The sequence below is a fragment of the Oryx dammah genome, unplaced genomic scaffold (genome assembly GCF_014754425.2).
Source record: "Oryx dammah isolate SB20612 unplaced genomic scaffold, SCBI_Odam_1.1 HiC_scaffold_3, whole genome shotgun sequence".
NCBI classification, from domain to species: Eukaryota; Metazoa; Chordata; class Mammalia; order Artiodactyla; family Bovidae; genus Oryx; species Oryx dammah.
Window position 1 is genome coordinate 20,461,083 of NW_024070187.1, and position 27,188 is coordinate 20,488,270.

A 27,188-nucleotide genomic window follows, 5' to 3' on the forward strand; every position below is an offset into this window, starting at 1 on the left:
AGTGAGACAGAAACGTCAGCTTTCAGATAACCAAGGGTTTTCAAAGGTCAGCTGTTAATCCATGGATGGTGTCAAAACAAGCAACTTAGAGAGGGCTGATGGCGGAGGCATATCCAGTGAGCATTGACAGAGTTCAGCTTTTTAGAGGTAGATGTTTTGGTGCACTGGAAGCTGTTAATTTCTCCTACCTAAGGGCATCTCAACCCATTAAAATCCAGCAATAATTTATTCATTTGACATCTTTTTTTTTTTTTTGGTCTTTTTCAGGAAAAATTCCTCCTGTTTCCAGCCTATCTAAACCATAATAATACAAGTTTTCTGTTCTCATGCTGAATAGATTTTCATTGTAGCTAAAACTTCCTGGTAATATGAACCAGAGGAAATATATCTTCCCCTTACCGGTTTAGTCCATTAGGATGGACAGTAATTCCTTGAATTAGTTGCATCATTCCCCCAAAGTTCTGAAAGAGTGAATGTGACGCCTTTGAATATCTCATTTTCTGTAAAGATAGACTTACATGTTATTTTCTTCTTTCAGAATTTCCTCAGTTACACTACAGGTAATTATGAGTGAGGATATTCAGTACCTTAGATTTTTCTTCTTTCTCTCATAATCCCAGCAATTAAAGTTCTGCTAATTACAGTGTTTTTTTTTTAAAGCTTCAGACTCATACCTTCCATTCTATATGCTGTTAAAACATTGTGTAATGTAATTCTACGGTCATTATGTCACATATTCTCAGCTTGTGAAATGGCTTTATTTCTTCAAGTAAACACATTAATTCATATGGCTAAATTAGGATTTTTTATGAAAAACCAATAAGTTATGGGTGAAGAAAGTAATGGTCTATAAAATATATTTAAATACAAAAGTTGTGAAATATTGTCCAGACTTTTTAAAAAAAGTTAAAAAAAATAACAGACCACAAATTTCTGACCTAACCTAAACTACCTGAACTATACACGTTATATAGTAAAATGATTATCTGAGAATATTAACATCTCTTGTCTTTTTAAGATGACTGTTTGATGTTTCATTTTTATTCTTCCATCCTCACTCCAGAATAAATAAAAAATAGTGGTCTAAATCAAGTTTTTAAAATATCATGCAAATAGAATATAGTCTATTATGATCAGAATTTCAGCAACTAGAATCTTCTAGTATTTAATATTTTTAGCTAAATATATTTAAGGATTAAAATTTCAAGAATAAGGTGGGTAGGTGTGAAAGGATGAAGACAGCAGACAAGGAATGACTCAGAGGACAAATGCGAGTGAAGGGCAAAAAATCATCAAATTAGCTATTATAAATGCAGTATTTAACTGAATAATCAAATAATGTTATATAACATTTGAAGTCTGCTTTCAAGAATTTTTTTAGACTATAAATGTCCTCTTCTGGAAAAGGAAATTGCAGCCCACTCCAGTATTCTTGTCTGGGAAATCCTAAGGACAGAGGGACCGTGATGGGCTACAATCCATGGGATCACAAAAGAGTTGGACACGACTGAGCGACTAAACAGCAACGCTCTCTTCATTTGCTAGTTATGTTTTATTTTCTGAAAACAGTGCAAGACCTTAATTATCACATGCCTGTATTCCTGCAGCACATTTCTAGCTGGCCTTTTTGTCAAAGGTGGAATCTCTCCGTACATGTTGTTTGTGATTCCCTGATGACTCTAACTCAGATATTATTTTTATTTACTGATACCTGCTTTAGCTCTTTTACTGGCTTTCAAGGTCATCCATAATTTGATCTTGCTCTAAATATGCATAACTATTTTCCACTACTCCAGGATAAAGTACATGCCACTCTCATTATTAATAGATTGATTGGTTCATTCATTTATTCACGTTTGTTCAACAGGTGATATATTGTACATAAAGCTGTGAACAAAACAAAAGCTGTTTCTACTTTGAGTTGACTAGCTTGTTCTTTGTGTTGATTCCCAAGCGATTATTACTTCTGCCTCTATGCTCTTGTTTGTAATATAATATTGTCCTCTTTCCCATGTACTTCTACCAGGTCTGCAAATCCAACCTGTTCTTGAAGCTACAGATCAATTCTAATCTTCCTAATGAAGCCTTTCTAACTCACACTGTGCCAGAAAATTCAATTTTTAATTACATGTTACTTTATACATTTTAAAGTCTTCCTGATGTTTTTTTTCAAATTTACTAAATCAAGTCCTGTTTCTTCTGTATCCCCCCAATGGCTTAAAGCAGTATTTCTCAGAAAAGACTGTGCATTCCAATCATTTGTAGAACTCTTGAATAATCCACATGCTCTGAGTTATTGTACCTTAGGGATTAGGACCCCCGATGTTTCTTTAAAACTGTCATTCTGCTGATTAAGAGTCACTGCCCCAACCAACACTGGACATAGTACGTGTTGATTAACAGATAAACTGATCTGGGCACTAACGGTGGTACATCACCTGCTCTACCTGGAGTTAACCAAGTTCATTCACTTTGCATGTGTTTTTCTTTACACATTTACTATATAAACATGATAAAAGACTTAGGAATATTTGTCTGAAAGATGATAACATTCTTTAACGTCTTAGTCATTGTGTTATTTTTATTTAAGTGTTTGGATAAAGCGGAGCATGCCCATTCTCAGTCTCTCAGTCATGTCTGACTCTTTGAGACCCCACGGACTATGGCCCGACGTCTTCTCTGTCCATGGAATTTTTCAGATGAGAAATACTGCAATATGTTGCCATTTCCTCCTCCAGAGGATCTTCCAGACCCAGGGATCAAACCTGTGTCTCTTGTATCTCCTGCACTGGCAGGCAGAGTCTTCACCACTGAGCAACCTCCACGTGTGCGTCCTCGCTAAGTCGCTTCAGTCATGTCTGACTCTTTGCAGCCCTGTGGACTGTTACCTGCCTGGCTTCTATGTCCATGGGATTTTCTAGGCAAGAATACAGGAGTGGGTTGCCAAGCTATCTTCCAGGGGATCTTCTGGGAAGCCCCAAATTGATCATAGATGACTTTAAAATTGCATTAAATGATGAGAGGAAAATTACAAAGAAGTTTAATATTTATTTTATACAGAACAAATTTTCATGAGAGATTATGCAGTGAAAGAATAAAAGAAACAGCATAAATAGTTAATAAGTGGGTTATAAATGTCATTACCAAATTAAAAAAATATCAAGATATTTAATGGAAAATAGGAGATGGAGAAAATAGTTATTTCTTAATGCCTTGTAGTTGAAAGACTTCCTAGCAGAATATGTGGTTTTATTCTGATCAATTGTGGTTGAAGTAATTTGCTCTGCAAAGTGAAGTTACAGGCATTTGAAATTATGACTAAGTGGCCAAATAAGCAATTCAATAACCCATTAAGAAGGTATATAATAAGGTGCCTGCTCATTTGAGTGGGTGTGACTGTGGAAGAGAACATTAATGCATATCAATCTCAAAGACTATAATAGGAAAAGATCAGGAGAGCTTACCCAAAAACTACAAGATGTAAACATAAATAGGACTGCAGATCCTGCTGGTATCAAAAATTAAACCAAAACTAACTTGAAATATATGATGTCTTTCATTAACTTGAGTTCTTTCTGGACATAGGAGAGGATATGTTGCTATGAATCTCCTTTCCTCCATCTGTATTTAGTGAGAAAAAGGAGATTATGGACACACAAAGAGAAAAATTAAAAATTCATTTGGTTACACCACATTAGCTTGCTGCAGATCGACATTCCTAGTAAAAAATAATAAAAAATAAAAAGTAAAAGTAGAACAAGACTTTAAAAGTCATTACAGAAAAAAAGAAAAAAGAATGTATAACAAATAAGACAAAGAGAAAACAAAAGAGTTAACTTTCAACATATCAGGTAGACCAATCAGTATGAAGTTAATTAATAATTTTTAAAAGAGTAGGAAAACTACACTTCCCAGGCTGAAACTAGCTTGTTGCCTGCTTGTTTTTTTTATTGGAACATAGTCATGGTCATTCATCTATGTATTTTCTATAGCAGCTTTCCACTACAATAACAGAGTTGAGTAACTGTGACACATACTGGATGTAACCCGCGAGGTCTACTATATTTACACTCTGATTTTTTACAGAAAAAATTTACTGACCTCTGCTCTTAAAGACAGAGATTATCAAACTAGATTTAAGAAAATACATCACTTAAAAATGCTATCAATCAGCCTAAATATGTGTATTGAATATTATATAAATATACAGGAAGACTGAAAGTGAAAAGATGGAAAAATACATATCATACAAATAGTATCTGGAAGAAAGCTAGTGGAGCTATATAAACATCAGACAAAGTAGTCCTTAAGGTGAGAAGCATTACTTGGGATACAAATGGATATTTCATAATAATAAAGGAAAAAGTAGAAGAGGAAGTAATATTTATCCATTTTTATGCACCTAATAGTAATAGTGGTAGCACCTAATAGTAATCTGCCTACCTATTTACGTAATCACTTCCAACCACAGAACAGACATTGCTTCCATGTGCAGATGGGGCATTTATCAAAATTTGCCATACACCGTGAAACAAAGCAAGTTGTACCAATACAAAAGAATAAAATTAGAATGTGTTTTCTGTAGTAGAATTAATCAAAAAATCAATAGCAAAGAGGTCATAAGAATATTGCTAACTCTTAAAATTAAGCAACAAACCTGCACATCACCTATGGATCAAAGAAGAAATAAAAATGTAAATTAGAGACTAGTTTGAGCTGATTGATAATGAAAATATTACATCAAAACTAGTGTATGTGTACTTATATTGTGTATATTTTGCTATAATAAAATTATTATAAAAGAAAAAGTCTAAAATCAATATTCTAAAATTATTCAACTCAAGCAGTTAGAAGACAACAGCAGATTAAATACAAAGGTAGTAGAAAGGAGGAAATGACAATAATAGTGAAAATTAATAATGTAGAAGGAAAACAATACAAAGAAAATGAAGAAAGTCTAAACTATTTCTGTGAAAATGTTCATAAAACTGATAAATTTGTTTAGACTGACCAAGAAAGTAGAGGGAGAAAAAATTACTCTGTCAGAAATGAAAAAGAGGACATTACTAAGACATTAACTATCATTATTAAAATGATGATAACAGCAAGTTGGAAAGAACTTTATTCTATAGAAGTGAAAAATAGATAAAATTGACAAAATCTCTCCCCTATAAAAGAGCTGTGACAATATACCAAAACTGACACAAGAAGAACTGGAAAAATGAAAGCAATGGTCCAATATTTATTAAATTAGTTGGATCTCTAAATAAAAACCTTCTTTCAAGAAAATTTGACTATTTTTATTTCAATAATGAATTATGTAAATAATTTTAGAAAAAGTAATAATCATATATGAACTATATCAGAGAAAAGCAAAGAAGAGGCAATTTTCAATTTGTTTTATAAGGTCAGTAAATTTTTACAAGAATGGGAAAAAAAATACACCAATATTCTTAAGTCCCTTTAAAAAAGAGCAAAGCAAATCCAGAAAAAAAAAAACAAAAAACTGAAAAACAACATCATAACCAAGTTGGATTTATGCTTGAATGCAAAATTGGGTAATCATTCACCAATCAATGTAATGTATCACATTAATAGAATAAAGGAGAAAAATCATATGACTCTTTCAAAAGTTCCAGAAAAAACAGCTATCACAAAAACTATTCCTAAATGAGGAATAAAGAAAATTCTCCTTTAGATTAAATGGTGCCTAAAAAATACTGAGAGTTAGATTTCCATCTGAAATAAAAAGTAGAATAAATATAACTGTTATCACCACTTCTGTTTAAATATATACTTAAGACTGTAGCCAGTGCAACAGAGAAAGAAGAATGGAACTGGGGGAATCAACCTGCCTGACTTCAGGCTCTACTACAAAGCCACAGTCATCAAGACAGTATGGTATTGGCACAAAGACAGAAATATAGATCAATGGAACAAAATAGAAAGCCCAGAGATAAATCCACACACATATGGACACCTTATCTTTGACAAAGGAGGCAAGAATATACAGTGGAGTAAAGACAATCTCTTTAACAAGTGGTGCTGGGAAAACTGGTCAACCACTTGTAAAAGAATGAAACTAGATCTCTTTCTAACACCGCACACAAAGATAAACTCAAAATGGATTAAAGATCTAAATGTAAGACCAGAAACTATAAAACTTCTAGAGGAGAACATAGGCAAAACACTCTCCGACATAAACCACAGCAGGATCCTCTATGATCCACCTCCCAGAATTCTGGAAATAAAAGCAAAAATAAACCAATGGGACCTAATTAAAATTAAAAGCTTCTGCACAACAAAGGAAAATATAAGCAAAGTGAAAAGACAGCCTTCCGAATGGGAGAAAATAGCAAATGAAGCAACTGACAAACAACTAATCTGAAAAATATACAAGCAACTCCTGCAGCTCAATTCCAGAAAAATAAACGACCCAATCAAAAAATGGGCCAAAGAACTAAATAGACATTTCTCCAAAGAAGACATACGGATGGCTAACAAACACATGAAAAGATGCTCAACATCACTCATTATTAGAGAAATGCAAATCAAAACCACAATGAGGTACCACTTCACACCAGTCAGAATGTCTGCGATCCAAAAATCTGCAAGCAATAAATGCTGGAGAGGGTGTGGAGAGAAGGGAACCCTCCTACACTGTTGGTGGGAATGCAAACTAGTACAGCCACTATGGAGAACAGTGTGGAGATTCCTTAAAAAATTACAAATAGAACTACCTTATGACCCAGCAATCCCACTACTGGGCATACACACTGAGGAAACCAGAATTGAAAGAGACACATGTACCCCAATGTTCATCGAAGCATTGTTTATAATAGCCAGGACATGGAAACAACCTAGATGTCCATCAGCAGATGAATGGATAAGAAAGCATAAGTGGTACATATACACAATGGAGTATTACTCAGCCGTTAAAAAGAATACATTTGAATCAGTTCTGATGAGATGGATGAAACTGGAGCCAATTATACAGAGTGAAGTAAGCCAGAAAGAAAAGCACCAATACAGTATACTAACACATATATATGGAATTTAGAAAGATGGCAATGATGACCCTGTATGCAGGACAGCAAAAAAGACACAGATGTGTATAACGGACTTTTGGACTCAGTGGGAGAGGGAGAGGGTGAGATGACTTGGGAGAATGGTATTGAAACATGTATAATATCATGTAAGAATCGAATTGCCAGTCTATGTCCGATGCAGGATATGGCACGCTTGGGGCTGGTACACGGGGATGACTCAGAGAGATGTTGTGGGGGGGGGGGGGGGGGGTTCAGGTTTGGGAATGCACATACACCCGTGGTGGATTCATGTCAATGTATGGCAAAACCAATACAGAATTGTAAAGTGAAATAAAAAATAAATTAATTAAAAAAAAAAAAAAGAATGCAAAAGGAAGAACAAAAGTGTCTTCTCCAGATTACATTATATCCATGTAGAAAATCCTTAAAAATCTATGGAGAAACTATTGGAATTAATGCCTACACTTAAAATGGCCTTTGGATATAAAGTTAGTAAACAAAATTCACTATTTCTTTACATTTCTGTAAATAGTCTACAAATACTTATAAATTAAAATTAAGAAAATTGTTATTATTTGTGATAACTCAAAAACCATTGAATAGGGGACTTCCTTGGAGTCCAGTGGCTAAGACTTCACCTTCCAATGCAGGGAGTGTGGGTTTGATCTCTGGTCAGGCAGCTAAGTTCCCACGTGCCTCCCAGCCAAAAAACCAAACAACATAAGACAGAAGCAATAGTGAAACAAATTCAGTAAAGACTTTAAAAATGGTCCCCATCAAAATTTTTATTTTAAAAACCCATTGAATACCTAATAGTAAATTTCACAAAATTTGTACCAAAACAGTATATGGTAAAATAAAAATATTTTTGAAAGATTAAGGAAAGCCTTAATATGAGGAGGGCTTTACTGGTAGCTCAGCTGGTAAAGAATCTGCTTGCAATGCAGGAGACCCTGGTTTGATTCCTGGGTCAGGAGGATCCCCTGAAGAAGGGATCCTCCAATATTCTTAGGTTTCCCTGGTGGCTTGACTGGTAAAGAATCTGGCTGCAATGTGGGAGACCTGTTTGATCCCTGGGTCAGGAATATCTCCTGGAGAAGGAAATGGCAACCCACGCCAGTATTCTTGCCTGGAGAATCCCCATGGACGGAGGAGCCTGGCATATTATAAATAGAACCGTCATTTTTTTCCAGATTGATCCATAAGTGTAATACCAATGGAAATTCTAGAAGTTTTATTTTGTAGAAATTGACAAGATTCTAAAATTTAATACAAATAGTCAAGAATAGCCAAACTTGAAGCAGAACAAAGTTTTAACACTCACACTACAAGATTGTAAGAAGTGTTATTAAGCCACAGTTATAAAGACAACGTAGATATGGGGAACAATATAAATAGGCCACTGACATAGACTAGAGAGTCCAGAAATAAACCAAAGTATATAAAGCCACTTGACTCATGACAAGACAGCGCTTTAGAACAATAGGGAAAATATTGCCTATCCAATAAATGATGCTGGTTCATTTGGATATCCCTTTGAGAAAATAGTAACCTCTCTCACATAATAAACTCCCTAATATGAGCCCCAAGAGAGCTCAGGATGTGAAAAAACACAGGATTCAGGCCCAGGATAGCTGAGATGCATATGAAAGGAATGATTTCAGTGACCCCAGACACTTGCATCTTTTCATACATAGAAAAATGCTAAATTCCTTAACTTGGGATATCTGGTTTTCTTTAATTAGCAATAATCTTTTGATATTCAGACTCAGTTCAGTTCAGTCTCTCAGTCGTTTCTGACTTTGTGACCCCATGGACTGCAGCATGACAGGCTTCCCTGTCTATCACCAACTCCGGAGGCTTACTCAAACTCATGTCCATTGAGTCGGTGATGCCATGCAACCATCTCATCCTCTGTTGTCCCCTTCTCCTGGCGCCTTCCATTTTTCCCAGCACCAGGGTCTTTTCAAATGAGTCAGTTCTGCACATCAGGTGGCCAAAGTATTGGAGCTGCAGCTTATCATCAGTCCTTCCCATGAACACCCAGGGGTGATCTCCTTCAGAATGGACTGGTTGGATCTCCTTGCAGTCCAAGGGACTCTCAAGAGTCTTCTCCAACACCACAGTTCAAAAGCATCAATTCTTCGGCACTCAGCTTTCTTTATAGTCCAACTCTCACATCCATACATGACTACTGGAAAAACCATAGCTTTGACTAGACAGACCTTTGTTGATAAAGTAATGTCTCTACTTTTAATATGCTGTCTAGGTTGGTCATAGCTTTTCTTCCAAGAAGCAAGGATCTTTTAATTTCATGGCTGCAGTCACCAACTGCAGTGATTTTGGAGTCCCCCCAAATAGTCTGACACTGTTTCCATGTTTCCCCATCTATTCTCCATGAAGTGATGGGACCAGATGACATGATCTTCGTTTTTTGAATGTTGAGTTTTAAGCCAACTTTTTCACTCTCTTCTTTCACTTTCATCAAGAGGCTCTTGAGTTCTTCTTTGCTTTCTGCCATAAGGGTGGTGTCATCTGCTTATCTGAGGTTATTGATATTTCTCTGGGCAATCTTGATTCCAGCTTGTGCTTCATCCAACCTGGTATTTTACGTGATGTACTCTGCATATAAGTTAAATAAGCAGGGTGACAATATACAGCATTGACGTACTCCTTTCCCAATTTGGAACCAGTGTATTTTTCCATGTCCAGTTCTGACTGTTGCTTCTTGACCTGCATACAGATTTCTCAGGAGGAGATACTCAGACTACCTTCCCTTTGTTGCAAAACTTCTATATAACCTGGCTGTTCCCTTTGCCTCCTCAGAGCAGTTCTCTCACGGTTGCTTGAGTTGCTGTCTCCTGGGCTTGAAGTCCTAAAAATCCCAGCGAATAAAACATAACTCTCATTAAAAAACCCTCCAAATTCTAGGTGGTTTATATTATGAATATACTTATTATTATTAGATTATTTTTAATATAAAAGATACAGCATAAAACTTTAGAAAATTACAAATGGAATGTATTTAAGGCTTTGGTATAGGTGACTATTTCTTAAACAAGAAATAGTTATTACTAAGCACTAAGGAAAAGATTGATAATTTAAATATTTTAAAATTAAGATTCCTGTGTAGTGAAAGTTACTATTAAGAGAGTGATAAACCACAGTGAGGCAGAACATATTTGCAACATATGTAACTGACAAATTGTATATTTGTAGAATATATAAAGATCAGAGTCAAGTCATTAGGTTACACCTGGCGTTTCTCTTTTTTAGGGCTTCCCTGATAGCTCAGTTGGTAAAAAATCCACCTGCAATGCAGGAGACCCTGGTTTGATTCCTGAGTCAGGAAGATCCACTGGAGAAGGGATAAGCTACCCACTCCAGATTTCTTGGGCTTCCCTGGTGGCTCAGCTGGTAAAGAATCCACTGGCAATGCAGGAGACCTGGGTTTGATCCCTGAGTTGGGAAGATTCCCCTGGAGAAAGGAAAGGCTACCCACTCCAGTATTCTGGTCTGGAGAATTCCATGAACTGTATAGTCCATGAGATCGCAAAGAGACAGACGACTGAGCGACTTTCACTTTTTCACTTTCATAAAGAACTCCTAAAAATCAATAAGAAAATAATCCCCAGACAACCGAATAAAAAACTTGGCAAAAATGCATCAAAAAGTGTTTAGGGAAATGCAAATTAAAATCAGAATTAGATACTATCACACATACCAGAATGGCCAATGAATTAGACTAACAACACCATACATTGGCAAAGATGTAGCATAATTGGGACTGTCATACACTGTTGTGGGGGGTTACATTTGTAGTACCACTATGGAGATCAGTGCAGTAGTACCTACAAATCTGAATACTCTGGCTCAGCATTTCCATTCTTGGGTATACACCTATCAGACAAGTGCTGTCTGCATCCCAAAGCACATATGCAAAAATATTTATAAATTGTATTATTTGTAATAGTCAAAAATGGGGGGAAAATGACCACCAAAAATAAAACGGGTAAATAACCTGTGTTATTTTCACATAATGGACTACTATAAGGCTATGAAAATAAATAAAATATTGCTACACCAACAATATTGATGAATCTCAGACTATTACTGTGAAGAAAGATAATGCTAAGCCGTGTCCAACTCTTGGTGACCCCATGAAGTGTAGCTTGCCAGGGTCCTATTCCATGGGATTCTCCAGGCAAGAATACTGGAATGGATTGCCATTTCCTTCTCCAGGGGAACTTCCCGACCCAGGAGTTGAGCCCAGGTCTCCCTCAATGCAGGCAGATGCTTTACCAACTGAGCTACGTGGGAAGCCCTGTGAAGAAAAGCCAGACACAAAATAGTATGTATTATATAACTCCACTATATAAATTTTCAAAACAAGCACAACTAATAACATTAAAAACCAATTAGTGCCATTAGACATTAGTATGGGCAGTGTGGATTTGAGTGGAACAGGCACATTGGAGTGACTGAGATTTTTGTGTTTTTTATTTATTAACATAGAAGGTTATAATAGTTTACTCTGTGAAGACTCGTCAGTCTGTGAATTCTCTTTGTCTTCTTTAGCCAGTGTTATGGACTGATCTCTGTTCCCCTTAACTCATATGTTGATGCCCCAACTCCCAACTTGGTGGTAAACTTAGGAGCATGATTAGGTTAGACGGAGCTCCTGTTCTATGGAATTAATCCTGAGAGACACAGGTGAGGAAATTTTAGGAAAGGACACAGAGAGAAGGTGGCCACCTGAAAGTCAGGAAGAAAGTTCTCACCAGGAACACAATGGGTTGGCACCCTGATTTTGGACCTCCCAGTCCCAAGACCAATGAGAAAAAAAAATTTTTTTGTTATTTTTTAAACCATCTTGTCTATAATATTTTGTCATGGCAATCTGAACAGACTCAGCCCAGAAGCTCCAGGAAGAGAAATACTGTATTTTTAAACCTTGCATCTCCTGTTTGTAGCACTCTGCCTGTCTAAAAGTAGTCTTACAAGAGATATTTAAACACTTACTTCCTTTCAACATGCCCTTTCAGTGAGAGTAAAAATCTCACATCCTTTCTTTAATTTGTCTTACAAAAATGAAACCATGCTATCTACCATATAGAAAAGTTACAATGAGTAACACTGAATCTGCTTCTTCAAATATACCACCTTACAGTTTCACTATATCCTCTCACTTTGCTCCCACTCTCCACTCTTTTGGATAATTTACCACTGGTTTACAATTCTTTACAGAATGACTCACCCCACCTTCCAAAATCAGTATTGCAACTCAGGTAGACATGTCAGAATTTAAATCTCAACCGAAAAATACATGTTCCCAGGGCTGTATATATAATATATCTTCTTCTGTGGACCAAAAGGTATTATCTGGGATACACTGTATAATGCAGGTGATGTATAAAGATAACAGCATGTATGATCATGGATTATTGGGAAATTCAGTCCCAGGTGTTCTGAGTCATTCTATGATCGATAATAAATAATAATCTGTATGCTTTCGGTTTTAACTCAATGGCTATGAAATAATGCAAATATTTCTAAATCTTTCATTCACTGACTTTCTTTTTTTTAGGTTTTTACTCCCTTCTCAGTCTTTCTTGATTACTTGTGGCTAAAACACTTGAATAGTGCTGCTAAAAAATGTATACTCAAATATGGACTGTATTTATAACACTCATTTTATTTCTTTCAAAACCATCACTGTACTCCCAAAAAAGAGAAAAAAAGGGGAAACAATCCAAAGCAAGACATTGATTCTTTTTATAAGAACATGAATCTTGAAATGCAAGGACTTCAAGTATAATATTTATAATATAAAGCTTTACTTTCATGTAGCTCTTTGCTTTCCAAATAGCATCACATACTTTATCTCTTTGTATCTGCATATGTATGTTATTAGTATATTTTTGATGTGACATATAAAAGCATAAACATTTTCTTTTACCTATTCTTTAAAATAACCGTGTTTAATTCTGTTTTCCAGTCATACGTCTATATCCTGATCAGTTCTCTGTTATTTGATCTTTCAAACAATACATTTCAAAATTACATGTTAAAGAGTCACTGTAAATAAAGTGTGCCCTTCTCCTGAGTTATTTCGTACTTAACTGTGTGTCTTAATTGCATGTTTTATTCTTTCTGACATTTTTTCATAATAGCATTAATTCTATTTTTAAAATAATCATGGTATGTCTATTCTAAACAGCCTTAATTAATTAACATCTTATTGATCACAGCTAATTCTTTATCCTCTGTTGCCAACTAGTTTAAAATCCTCTCATATTTAACCATCTTAAATTGTGAATTTTCAATATCTTTTATACCTTGATCTTCCAAACTTCTTACCCTTGAGAAGCAACCTCATATGGACTGATTTTGCATCTGTCCCTTTTTTTTCCACCACATTTTGACCTTTGGCAAGATTTTACCCTGAAACGTCATATCTCCTTTGAGCAGCATTGACAATCTCTGCTACAAGATTGAATCTCCTCTACAATGATTTCAATCACTGCCTTTCAATTGTTTGGGCTTACTGTTCCATAAAGCAATAAGAAAACTCTCCACAGAGATATCCCACATCCAGTTGATAGAAGGCAAACATAATTAATGGATAAAAAACAAAGGATTAAAGTTGTTTTATAGTACTGTATGTGTCTAAGAAAAATTCCCCCTTTCTTTTTGCTAAACCAGTATCAACAAGCATGTATTGTACATCGTAATAAAAATGTTGATTGGTAAGCTCATTACAGTCTCTCTTTACAAATTTAGTGTATAGATTATTCCTAAAAATTATATAAAATATAGTAGCCAATTTTTTAATTCCCATTATATTTTCCTTATTTCTCATCACTTTAGTTTTTTAATTGATTGTAGATATTAAAATTTTGCGTTTATTTTGTTCTTAAGAATTCTTTTCTGACAACATCCCTGTGATTCTGTTCTTCCAGTAGTTGCTAATAATGGACTTGGCATCAATATTTATAAATTAATTTCTTTATTATTCAGTACTCTACTGCTAACTTGGGTCACTGTTTTCTCTTTGAAACTCTGTTGTTTAATATATACAGACTAGAGGGCATCTTGGACTTTCTTTGCACCATATTTTCACATCAAATCTTATATAGCAAATCAGAATAACCCTGAAAAGTCCAGAACAGGAGGGTGGAAGAAACATGGCAATGCAGACAAAGAAGGCGCAGTTGGCTTATAATAGGCTGTGGATGTGCCCTAGATTTAAATAGAGACACAAAGTCCAGAGTCTACGTGATCACAGTTGGATTTTCAGTTAGATCAGTGACTTAACCAGAAGCGCTTCAGCTGCAAATGACAAAAATCTTAATCTAATTTAGCTTTTTAAAAATAAATGCTGACATAAATACATTCTTACTGGCTTCAGGATTGTATTGAACCAGGGGTTCAAACAATGTCTCCAATTGCCTCAAAAACTCCCTCAGGAGAAAGAGAAACTCTTCAGAGAGCTGAGACTAATATGTCCCTCTGAGGGTCTGGCCTGAGTCATGGGCCTGTTTCTGAAACAAGTGCAGTGCCTGAGGCGTGAAAAGTGTAGGGTCAGCCCCACCCAACCTGCATGTAAAGTCCTCCTTCACAAGGAACAAGAGGGTACAGGCAGTAGGCAGGGAAAACCAATAGATATGCAGTAGCTGGCCAAGTTCCAGATGGTTATATCTAAACAGTGGGCTTCCTGGATGGCTCAGTGGTAAAGAATCTGCCTGCCAATGCAGGAGACACAAGTTCGATCCCTGAGTCGGGATGATCCCCTGGAGAAGGAAATGACAACTCATTCCAGTATTCTTGCCTGGGAAATCCCATGGACAAAGGGGCCTGGAAGGCTATATAGCCCATGAGGTTGCAAAGATTTGGACACAACTTACAGACTAAACAACAACAACAAGAAGAAGACTAAATAACCAGAGGAAGTAGGTGCTGATCCTATAAACATATATAATTACTATTGGGAGGCAGGGACAAAGAAACCCTGGCTAAGAAGGGTCAGAGCCTAGATGAGAAGGAAGGCTTGGTTGATAGCTCCAGAACCCAAGTCAGAGAGGTTGACTAACAAGGGTCAGAACCACAGCAGGAGTGTGTACAATGGACATGGAAACAGGCTGTGAATTGATGATGATAATGAACCAGTGTCTTTGGAGGCATGGGCTCCACATACATTTCTCTCTCAAAGCCTGAGTTGATATATAGAAGTTAAGATAAAGTGTGGGTGGAATTAAAGTCACAGGCCAAGCAAGTAGGGAGTGGGGTGGGGGGGTGGTTCTTAGAATGGACGAACAGTCATAAACCTCCTTATAACATGTATATCCAATCATATATGCAAAATATTATAATTTTCCTCAAAACAAATTTCATCATTCTTTTTTTTTCTCAGCTGGTGTTTGATATAGAGGAATTTGTTCTAGACTAGTCCACATGTCTCCACCTAGTTAAGAAGCCTATATTCTTGCAATGACTATTAAACTTTATTTTCACATCATGTTTATTCATTACTTCCTCATGTTCCTGTTTTTCTAGGGAACATAAGTTATTCCATCTCCACTGATTATTATTGTCTTGTGGGTTATGAAGCTGATCTAGGTAAAGCACCCAGCACAGAGCTCAGTTCCCAGTAAACACACATTTCAATTTTTTATATATATATAGGAAAGAGTGACAAAATAATACAACCTATAATTTTTCACACTATAGCTGAGACAGTGCCTGACTTACCATATATTGAGCAGGAATAACACAAAGACAGAGTCTCAGCTGAAAGAAAAATTCTGATAAATGGATGGGTCACTGCGTCTGAGTTATTCATTTTCATGAGTTCATAAATGAGGGAAGCTGATCCTTGGGGAACATGTCTCAGAGGAAGAGACAATGAGAGACAGAAGAATTGGGAACGACAGGATGGAGGCTTTTCTCAACTGGGCCTTAGAGTCCAGGCCTAAGTCTGTGGTAGAAGAGAAAATAGTTTAAATAAGATTTCTTCATAAGGAGCTCCATGAGACTTTGGTACAGACTATGCTAAGAACCAACTTATTGGAAAAGACTCTGATGCTGGGAAAGATTGAGGGCAGGAGGAGGAGGGAGTGACAGATGAGATAGTTAGATGGCATCATCGACTCAGTGGACATTAGTTTGGGCAAACACTGAAAGGCAGTGAAGGACAGGAAAGCCTGGCATGCTACAGTCCTTGGGGTTGCAAAGAGTTGGACACAACTTAGTGACTGAACAGTAGCAACAGATACTGTTTCTAGGGCCAAGCTGATAAAACTGCAACACAGACCTGGAGACATATGCTTTCTATAGACTTTTCATGATGTGTGCTTTGGCTGAAATTGAAGGACAATTTGTCCATTTGAAGATGTTGCAATTTGGGGAGTGGTAAGAGACCAGTTCAAAGGCAGTGCTACTCAACATGTGGTCTACATTTGGTCCCAGTCCATGCACCCAGAGTGAAAGCGGGCATTCAGAAACTTTGATAGCAATTTGACATTGCTATGACATTCACGAACATGCTATTTTTCATGAAATTCATTTTACTTGTACTTTACAAAAGTATTGGTTTTATGTCAAACTAGAGGAGAAAACTCTTTCTTCAGCACAGGTTGTTTGAGGAGAATGACTGCTCTATGGAATGTCCTGTGTCTTGGAGAACACTGTCAGCTCTGGAGGAAACATGTCACCTCCCCTTACCCGGGTTTCTGGTTGTGAATATCAGTGATAAACTGAAATGGGAAAGCTTGAATGAATTTGACCCTGAACATATGTGTGCTAAACCTGAGAGTTTTGGTGATTTACTGTGTGTAAACATAAGAAAAATGCATGTTTGTTTTTACTGTAGATAGGACACCCACTGGATTCCTAGAAAGCAAAAAGAACTAGGAGGAACTTTCGTCTGAGAATTGAGATCCTGCATCAAGAGGTGAGGGGCAATGAGTCAATAAAAGTTGGGTTGTTAATATTACTGTCGGATAGTTTGCTCCTGCCTAGAAATTTTGGAGTTAGTATTGTACAGTTTTCTACATAGATCTGTAGGTAGTAAAATAATATCACAAGGAACAGTTGAACTGACTATTATAGGAGAAACAAAACAGAACCAAAGATAGCTGTTTGGTCATCTCAATGAATAATAGAGCGAAGGGTTAATCTAAGTGCCTCCGCCGGCACAAAGGAGAGTCTGAATAGGAGAAAATCAGTGAGTGCCCTGGGAGGAGGACACCAAGAAACAGCTCTGGTTGTATTTATTCGAGGACATAAGCCAGACCTGAGAAAAGAAACCAGAGACCAGAAATAATTTATAGCTTTTTTTGTCAATTAACTCTGTCCAAGTACAAAAGGAAGTGGATTGCAACTAGGAGGATATTCAAGGCTTTCACAAGCTAGAAAAGGAAATTCCTGGTGAGGGATAAGCTTCTCTGGTGACTCAGATGGTAGAGAATCCTCCTGCAATGCAGGAAACCCAGGTTCAATCCCTGGGTCAGAAAGATCCTGTAGAGAAGGAATGGCACCCACTCCAGTACTCTTGGGACTTCCCTGGTAGTTCAGACAGGTGAGAGATAGGCAGACCTCAGGAACTTAGATCCTACTGTCCAAAATATGCAAATCTTAAGCATTGAGATAAATCTTCTTCTCTTATGAGATGATAATTTCATTGGAGTATCAATTCATTTGAAAGAAGAAAAATTAATTCTGACCTGGTAGAATGCAAGAGTTTCATTATTTGATGGTAAATGACATGAGCTTTGGGATAGAAAAATATTCCAAGAGACTGAATTGAGTTGGTGGGAAGAGTGTATTCCTAACTTCACTGGCTTCATAACTGTGAGTGAGTTACTTCGGCTCTCTGTTTCCTCCTCTCTGGGAGATGATAAATGATAAGTGATTTTATATGTTTAGTTACAGAAAGAATGGAGGTCACATTGCAAAAGTGAAAATTAGTCCTGCTGGTGATCACATGTTCCTAACAGAACATCAGTGATATTTGCAGTGAGATACGATGAGGTCAAGAGAAAAAATGTTTTCAACAGGACCCACACAAGGCCACATTCAGCTGTGCAATAACTAAAATCTCCTCCTCAGGAGTGACTGCTCCCTTTCACCAATGACATTCCAGATCTGCTTCATTCTTCCCTCCTTAATTGCTAGACTTGTTCTTAGAAATCTAATCCTACCTGAACATCAACCAGCACAAACAATCCCTATAAAATACCCCTCCTTATTCTTCTCACTGAGATACAACCAAGGGATCTGTAGAATGCACATTCCCTTTGCTGCAACAAGCTAAATAGACCTAACTTTTTTCCTTGATGACAAGGGTATATCCTGTGGCCTCAGTGATATTTAATAATATAAATTATTTAAATTAAGGATCCAATAAATAGAAATGCCACATGCTGTCATGTAATAAGGCCAAGTATTCGCCTTTCAGTTCACTGAGAAAACTAAAAGGGCTAAGTGAATTCATTTTCCTTCTCAAGCCATAGTAAATGGTTAGCAGGAGGATTAACCAAGTATCCAAATCTGGCGTTTGACATTATTATAAAGAGCTTTTGTCAAGAAATTTGGAGAAGACAATGGAAGACATGATAAAGGGCCGGAGTGGACAATAAATCCTAAAAATTGCCAAGCAAACATAGGATGCCTGGCCAAGGTGTTAGTCTAAGCCTATTACTCTCCTCACTGCCATGCTAACCCTCCCACACCCTGCCATTCCCCACTCCAGACTGTCTCAATTATGTTCAGCCACGGATGAACTCACTCTTCTGAAAAGGGCTCTTACAGAGTCACAGAACGGTATCCGGTATCAATATTTTATTCTCCCCTTCTTAGATACACAAAAAGAGAAAGACTAGCTAGTTAGAGAAGAGGCCCAAAATTCAGGTCTCCTTACTATACAATGCTTTTCCATGATAAAAAGTGTCTAAGTTAGTTCCTATGCTGTGGATTTAGCCACATCTTCATTCACAAACATAGGTTTGCCTTTCTACAAGAACAGTATAACATTTCCTAAAGTGAAAGTGAAAGTGAAGTCGCTCAGTCGTGCCCGACTCTTTACGACCCCATGAACTGCAGCCCACCAGGCTCCTCTATCCATGGGATTCTCCAGGCAAGAATACTGGAGTGGGTTGCCATTCCCATCTCCAGGGGCTCTTCCCCACCCAGGGATCAAACCGGGCCTCCCACATTGTAGGCAGACGCTTTACCATCTGAGCCACCAACATTTCCTAAAAGTTGACCCAAACAGCTGATAATTTATCAAATCCCATGTGCAGACCCTGTGTTTCAAGAATTTTAGCTTTTCTCCCAGACTTCAAGAATTTTAACAATTTTAAATTCTTCCTTTAAAAAATTCTCCATTTCTTTTATCTTAAGGAGAACACCACACATTTCACTCAGCTTTCTCTCTTCAATAAATAGTGAAAAAAGTCAAGAAAATGTCTTATTTTTCACTTGATTTATTTATTAATAATAGATTATTAAATCACTTCCACTTCATTTTAAAATGTTTATCATATCTACTAAGAACACTTTACTATCTTTGTTCTCTTTCTTAAGCTATGCTGACTTTTCTATGCACAGTTCAGTTCGGTCACTCAGTCGCATCTGACTCTTTGCAACCCATGGGCTTCAGCATGCCAGACTTCCCTGTCCATCCTCAGCTCCCAGAGCCTAGTTAAACTCGTGTTGGTGATACCATCCAACCATCTCATCCTCTGTCGTTCCCTTCTCCTCCCTCTTCAATCTTTCCCAGCATCAGGGTCTTTTCTAATGAGTTGGTTCTTCGCATCAGGTGGCAAAAGTATTGGACTTCTGGTTCAGCATCAGTCCTTCCAATGAATATTCAGGACTGATTTCCTTTAGGATGGACTGGTTGGATCTCCTTGCAGTCCAAGAGACTCTCAAGAGTCTTCTCCAACACCACAGTTCAAAAGCATCCATTCTTTGGCACTCAGTTTTTTTTTATAGTCCAACTCTCACATCATTACATGACTACTGGAAAAACCATAGCTTTGACTAGATGGACCTTTGTTGTTAAAGTAATGTCTCTGATTTTAATATGCTGTCTAGGTTGGTCATAGCTTTTCTTCCAAGGAGCAAGCATCTTTTCATTTCATTGCTGCAGTCACCATTTGCAGTGATTTTGGAGCCCCCCAAAATAAAGTCTGTCATTGTTTCTATTGTTTCTCCTTCTATTTGCCATGAAGTGATGGGACCAGATGCCATAATCTTTGTTTTTTTGAATGTTGAGTTTTAAGCCAATTTTTTCATTCTCCTCTTTCACTTTCATCAAGAGTTTCTTTAGTTCTTCTTCACTTTCTGCCATAAAGGTGGTGTCATCTGCATATCTGAGGTTACTGATATTTCTTCTGGCAATCTTGATTCCAGCTTGTGCTTCATCCAGCCTGGCATTTCACATGATGTACTCTGCATATAAGTTAAATAAGCAGGGTGACAATATACAGCCTTGATGTACTCCTTGTCCTATTTTAAACCAGTCTGTTGTTCCATGTCCAGTTTTAAGTGTTGTTTCTTGACCTATATACAGATTTCTCAGGAGGCAGGTCAGGTGGTCTGGTATTCCCATCTCTTTAAGAATTTTCCACAGTTTGTAGTAATCCACATAATCAAAGGCTTTGGCATAGTCAAAGCAGAAGTAGATGTTTTGCTGGAACTCTCTTGCTTTTTCCATGATCCAGCAGATGTTGGCAATTTGATCTCTGGTTCCTCTGCCTTTTCTAAATCCAGCTTGAACATCTGGAATTTTATGGTTCATGTACTGTTGAAGCCTGGTTTGGAGAATTTTGAGAATTACTTTGCTAGCATGTGAGATGAGTGCAATTGTGTGGTAGTTTGAGCATTCTTTGGCATTGCCTCTCTTTGGGATGGGAATGAAAACTGACCATTTCCAGTCCTGTGGCCACTGCTGTTTTCCAGATTTGCTGGCATATTGAATGGAATGCTTTCACAGCATCACACATTTCAGGATTTGAAATAGCTCAGTTGGAATTCCATCACCTCCACTAGCTTTGTTCATAGTGATGCTTTCTAAGGCCCACTTGACTTCACATTCCAGGATGTCTGGCTCTAGGGGAGTGATCACACCATTGCGGTTATCTGGGTCATGAAGATTTTTTTTGTACAGTTCTTCTGTGTATTCTTGCCATCTCCTTAATATCTTCTGCTTCTGTTAGGTCCATACCATTTCTGTCCTTTATTTGCCCATCTTTGCATGAAATTTTCCCTTGGTATCTCTAATTTTCTTGAAGAGATCTCTAGTCTTTCCCACTCTGTTGTTTTCCTCTATTTCTTTGCACTGATCACTGAGGAAGGCTTTCTTATCTCTCCTTGCTATTCCTTGGAACTCTGCATTCAGGCAGGTATATGTTTCCTTTTCTCCTTTCTATGCACATCCTTTCTATGCATATCTCTCATTAATTCTTTGACCTTTGCTGCTTTTCTCACAGCTCTTCATATTTTGCCTGTGAATGTTTCTGCTGGCCACTTCTCTAATTATATTTAAGTGTAAACAGTATTATATGGTTTTCACCCTCCTTAGTAATCCTAGAAATTAAGTCTAATAATCTGGGAAATGAAGAACAGTATTTCTCACTCTTAGATTTCAGATATTGACTTTACCTCACACAACTATAAATAAAATCTACTGAAGCTGAATAATTTTCTCCCAAATATCCTTTCCAAAATTAATAACAGTATTAATCTTTATTGTATCTACCCTAAATTATACAGTTGTAAAGCAGGGGAGGCGAATATTTGGCAATAGGGTATCTCCCTTCCTATGACAATAGTTTATAAGGCTCCTAAGAAAATCTGACAGCTTGTCCCCTACCTCTCAACAAATGTACATCCTACTACTCAGAAATTACAAAGTTCAGTTCTTTTTAAAAAATTATTTGTTTATTATTTTCCTTTTTGCCTCCGCTGTGCAGCATGTAGAATCTTAGTTCCCTGACCAGGGATTGAACCTGGGCCCTGGCCAGTGGAGTTCTAACCGCTGGACTGCCAGGGAATTCTCACAAAGTTCAGTTCTTTTAGGGGCTTCCCTGGTAGCTCAGATGGTAAAGAATCTGCCTTCAATGCAGACCAAGGTTCGATCCCTGGGTTGGGAATATCTCTTCGAGAAGGAAATGGCCACTCACTCCAGTATTCTTGCCTGGAGAATTCCATGGACAGAGGAGCTGGCAGGCTACAGTCCATGGGGTCTCAAAAAGTCAGACATGACTGAGTGACTATCACTCACTCTCACTCAGTTCTTTTATGTTTCTTTGGATATTTATCTGTGTGTGGTCTTTTTTTTTTTTTAACCGAAGTGTAGTGATTCACAACATTATGCTGGATCACAGCAAAGTGATCCAGTTATATGTATAGATGTATATAAAATGTATTCTTTTTCAAATTCTTTCCCATATGGTTTATTATAGGAATTGAACTTAGTTCCCTATGATCATTGTTTATACATTTTATGTATGATAGTTTTCATCCAACTAGTCCCAAACTCCTAATCCAACCCTCTCCCACAAGTCTGTTCTGTGAGTCTTTTCTGTTTTGTAGATAAATTTATTGGTGTCATATTTTAGATTCCACATGTAAGTGATATCATATTATCTCTATATTTTTAAATACTGTGTATTTACTGATACTAGCTTTCAGTCATGATGGTTTAGCCATCTTAAACACTCCCTCATATATGCCAATATTCTTCCTCCATCCAGCATATTGTAACTATATCATAATTGGTGTGCTTACACCAATATTGAGTGCTTACATCTTAGGAGTATATCTGTTTAATTCAGAGCTAAGCCATATATTTTACTATAATTGCTCATTTTTTGCACAGTTCTGTTGTGTGTACAATTAATATTGAATCTGTTTTTTCAGTGCTTAGTTTTTCATGAAAACATCACTAATATATTCCCAAATTCTTTCCCCATAAAAAAATCCCCTATCCATTAGTAAGTGTAAATGTTTTGTTAATCTTTCAGTTTTATTTTCTGGTGCAGATATATCTCTCCCTAAGTTCTTCTGTATATCCTAGTTGCTTCCGAAGCCTGACACCTTACTTAAAACTTATCATCTTGAAATCTTCGAGTCTAGGGCTTCTCTTCAATATTATTTTCCTTTAGACACTGTGGTTTCTATTTCTTCATTAAGTTGTTCATTTTGTTGGACTATCTTTTTTATGAGTTTCTTGAGAAATTATATAAGAATGGTAACTTTGAAATCTTGCATTTCTGAAGAACTCTTTAATCTACCTTCAGACTTGATTGACAGCTAATAGATTCTGGGTAGGAAATCATGTTCCCTTAGATTTGTGAAGGGATTATACACATACACTTTGTTTTACGGGAAAGATACACACTGTAATTTTGCCATGCAACAAGGTATACCTTGCAACATTTTCCTCTGGGACTTCTTTGTCGTTAGATGGGGCCATGTGCCTGGGATTAAGTGATGTATGCCCTTTCCAGCCTGTGCCCTTAAAACCACCTCATCAGCTGCCACAAACTCCTTTTACCCTTGGACTGCAGCCAATCCAGGGGGTCCAATGGCAATCTCCAGTGAGTCCTTAGCTGATAGCAGAGGCACTAACTTGTGCTCCTCAGTACTACCATTCCAGATAGGGCTCAGTCAGATAGAACAGTAACATTCCTTTTGTTGAGCCACTGGCATTTGCAAGTAGTTTGCTACAGACATCAGCCTTTCTTAACTAACAGACATATTCATTGTCTTCCAGCTCCAAGATTTGCTGGTAAGACATCTAATGCTATTCTGATGCCTGAGTTTTTATAATTAGTCTTTATTTTGTCCTTGCTACATATTTTCATGAGTCTTTTGTTTTCCTTACTCTGGAAAGCCTATAAGCCACTTCAATTTGAAGATTCATATCATTTAATTCTTGTGCTTTTCCTTTAATTATTTTCTCTCACATATATCTTTGGATGTACTATTAATTAGGGGCTTCCCTGGTGGCTCAGATGGAAAATCGTCTGCCTACAGTGTGGGAGACCTGGGTTCCATCCCTGGGTTGGGAGGATCCCCTGGAGAAGGAAGTGGCAACCCACTCCAATACTCTTGCCTGGAGAATTCTATGGATGGAGGAGCCTGGTGGGCTACAGTCCATGGGGTTGCAAAGAGTCAGACATGACTGAGCGACCTCACTTTCACTTTCACATTAATTAGATATTTGACTTCCAAGAGTGAAGAGAGTGACTTCCGTTTGTGTGTTTGTTTATCTTTTCTTTCCAATGTTATATCTCTTTCCAGTTTTACATCTTCTACCTTTTGGAAAATGTCCTCCAATTTAACTTTTGAATACATTTATGATTTCAGTCATATTTAAAATTTTCCATACCTCTTTTTTAGTCTTCGAATTTTACTTTAAAAATTATCTTCTGCTCTTATTTCATGGATTCAATGTCTTCTCGTTCCTCAGGGTTTGTTTTTCAAAACCTGTTTCACTTAGCATAAAAGCTAACTGCATACATTTTTCTGGGGCCCTTGTAAAAGACCTCATACTATCTGACCCTGTTTTCCCTCTCTGACGTCATCTCCCACCACATTTTCCTGTGCTTACTGTGTTTATCTACAGTTTCTCTTCTGTTTTATTTTTCTTCTTAGCACTTGTTATTTTGTATTTATTCCCTTACTCATTGCCTTATTGTCCACAGTAAAATACATGCTCCATATTTTTTTAAGTGATAATTCTTCAGTTCATAGAACTTTGTTGGAAGCTATTGTTGCTTATTAAATATCTTTGAATGGATATTGAAGTCATATTTGTACCCAATGCATAGTAAGAAAGCTATAAGTTAAATGCAAATCAAAACCACAATGAGGTACCATTTCATGCCAGTCAGAATGGCTGCTATCCAAAAGTCTACAAAGAATAAATGCTGGAGAGGGTGTGGAGAAAGGGATCCCTCTTACACTGTTGGTGGGATGCAAACTAGTACAGCCACTATGGAGAACAGTGTGGAGATTCCTTCAAAAACTGGAAATAGAACTGCCTTATGACCCAGCAATCCCACTGCTGGGCATACACACCGAGGAAACCAGAATTGAAAGAGACGCATGTACCCCAGTGTTTATCTCAGCACTGTTTATAATAGCCAGGACATGGAAGCAACCTAGATGTCCATCAGCAGATGAATGGATAAGAAAGCTGTGGTACATATACACAATGGAATATTACTCAGCCATTAAAAAGAATCCGTTTGAATCAGTTCTAATGAGGTGGATGAAACTGGAGCCTATTTTACAGAGTGAAGTAAGCCAGAAAGAAAAGCACCAATACAGTATACTAACACATATATATGGAATTTAGAAAGACGGTAATGATGACCCTGTATGCAAGACAGCAAAAGAGACATAGATGTATAAAACAGTCTTTTAGACTCTGTGGGAGAGGGCAAGGGTGGGATGATTTGGGAGAATGGCACTGAAACATGTATATTATCATATGTGAAATAAATCACCAGTCCAGGTTTGATGCATGATATAGGATGCTCGGGGCTGGTGCACTGGGATGACCCAGAGGGATGGTATGGGGAGGGAAGAGGGAGGGGGTTTCAGGATGGGGAACACGTGTATACCCGTGGTGGATTCATGTTGATGTATGGCAAAACCAATATAATATTGTAAAGTAATTAGCCTCCAATTAAAATAAATAAATTTATATTTAAAAAATAAAAAATTAAAAAAAAACATAAAAAGTTGTTTTTCTGAAAAGCCTGCAGACCTTAGGGAAAATAATCAATCTCTCTTTCAGTTCAGTTCAGTTCAGTCACTCAGTCGTGTCCCACTCTTTGAGACCCCATGAATCGCAGCACACCAGGCCTCCCTGTCCATCACCAACTCCCAGAGTTCACTCAGACTCATGTCCATCAAGTCAGTGATGCCATCCAGCCATCTCATCCTCGGTCATCCCCTTCTCCTCCTGCCCCAAATCCCTCCCAGCATCAGAGTCTTTTCCAATGAGTCAACTCTTCGCATGAGTCTCTCTTTAGAACTCCTTAAATAGATGTAACATGAATTCTTACCAACAATAACATTTTCTGGCTCTAAAGTTTATTTATTTTGTTCCCTACCTTTTAATACTAAATTTCTGTGGCCATCCTAAAGAATGCAGTACCATCTGACTCAGCACGGCATTCAATCTTTCTTTTGTTGTTTGGATGGTCTATAATGAGATTAGCAAGATACCACTTTCTTTATCCTTTTATTTTTGATACTGTTTCCATCCCTTTAATCATTTAACTTTCCTTTTTGTCTTATAGCACTTTCTCAGTTGTCTAATCTCATTTATAAGTGCTCATTGTTTAGCAAATTCTGAGTTAGAAATTGTGGGAGGAAGGAGTGGAGATACAGAAGCAACCTAAAATATGATGATGATTTCCTGTTTCTTTACTTAACTAGATTTTCTTAAACAATCAGCTTAACTTCTCTGTAAGTCTGTAGAGCAGTTATCCTGTTGCTTGTATATTTGATATCATTTACCTGATTTACTATAATTATAGACTATTGAATTAAATATTTCATTTTACATGTGTTACACAATATGCTATTTTTTGATCATATATTATTAATCCTTCATTCACCTGAGGTGTAAAGTAGGATAAAGCTGGAACATATACAAAGGTCGTATGGGACCAGGGCAAAGGCATATTCGTGGAATTGAGGGGAGACTGCTATAATGGAAACCGCAGTCTGCAACTCTGACCTCCTTTCAAAGGAGATCTTTTTTAGCTCCTGGGAGTGCTGCCAGCAGATTGCCAATAGCCATCAGCCCCTGTAGGAATTGCCTCATCTATAAGAAACTATCTCGACCAAGGCCAAATTTCTTCCTGGATAGCCTGCATCCAATGACAGATGTGTGAGATTCAAAGTCTGTAAATTTTGGCTCTACTCAAGATAATTCTGAAGGGTCATTGAGCAGCCAAAGTTGCCATTGAACCTACATGATGCTTTGACTTCTCCTATCAGTCCCTCTTCCTCCCCTTTCTGTCCACAGTTGTTGATACAGAGGTGCACAGAAGACTTCAGAAATATTCAAAGGAGAGATAGAAACTGAGATGCTGGAGTTATATAAGG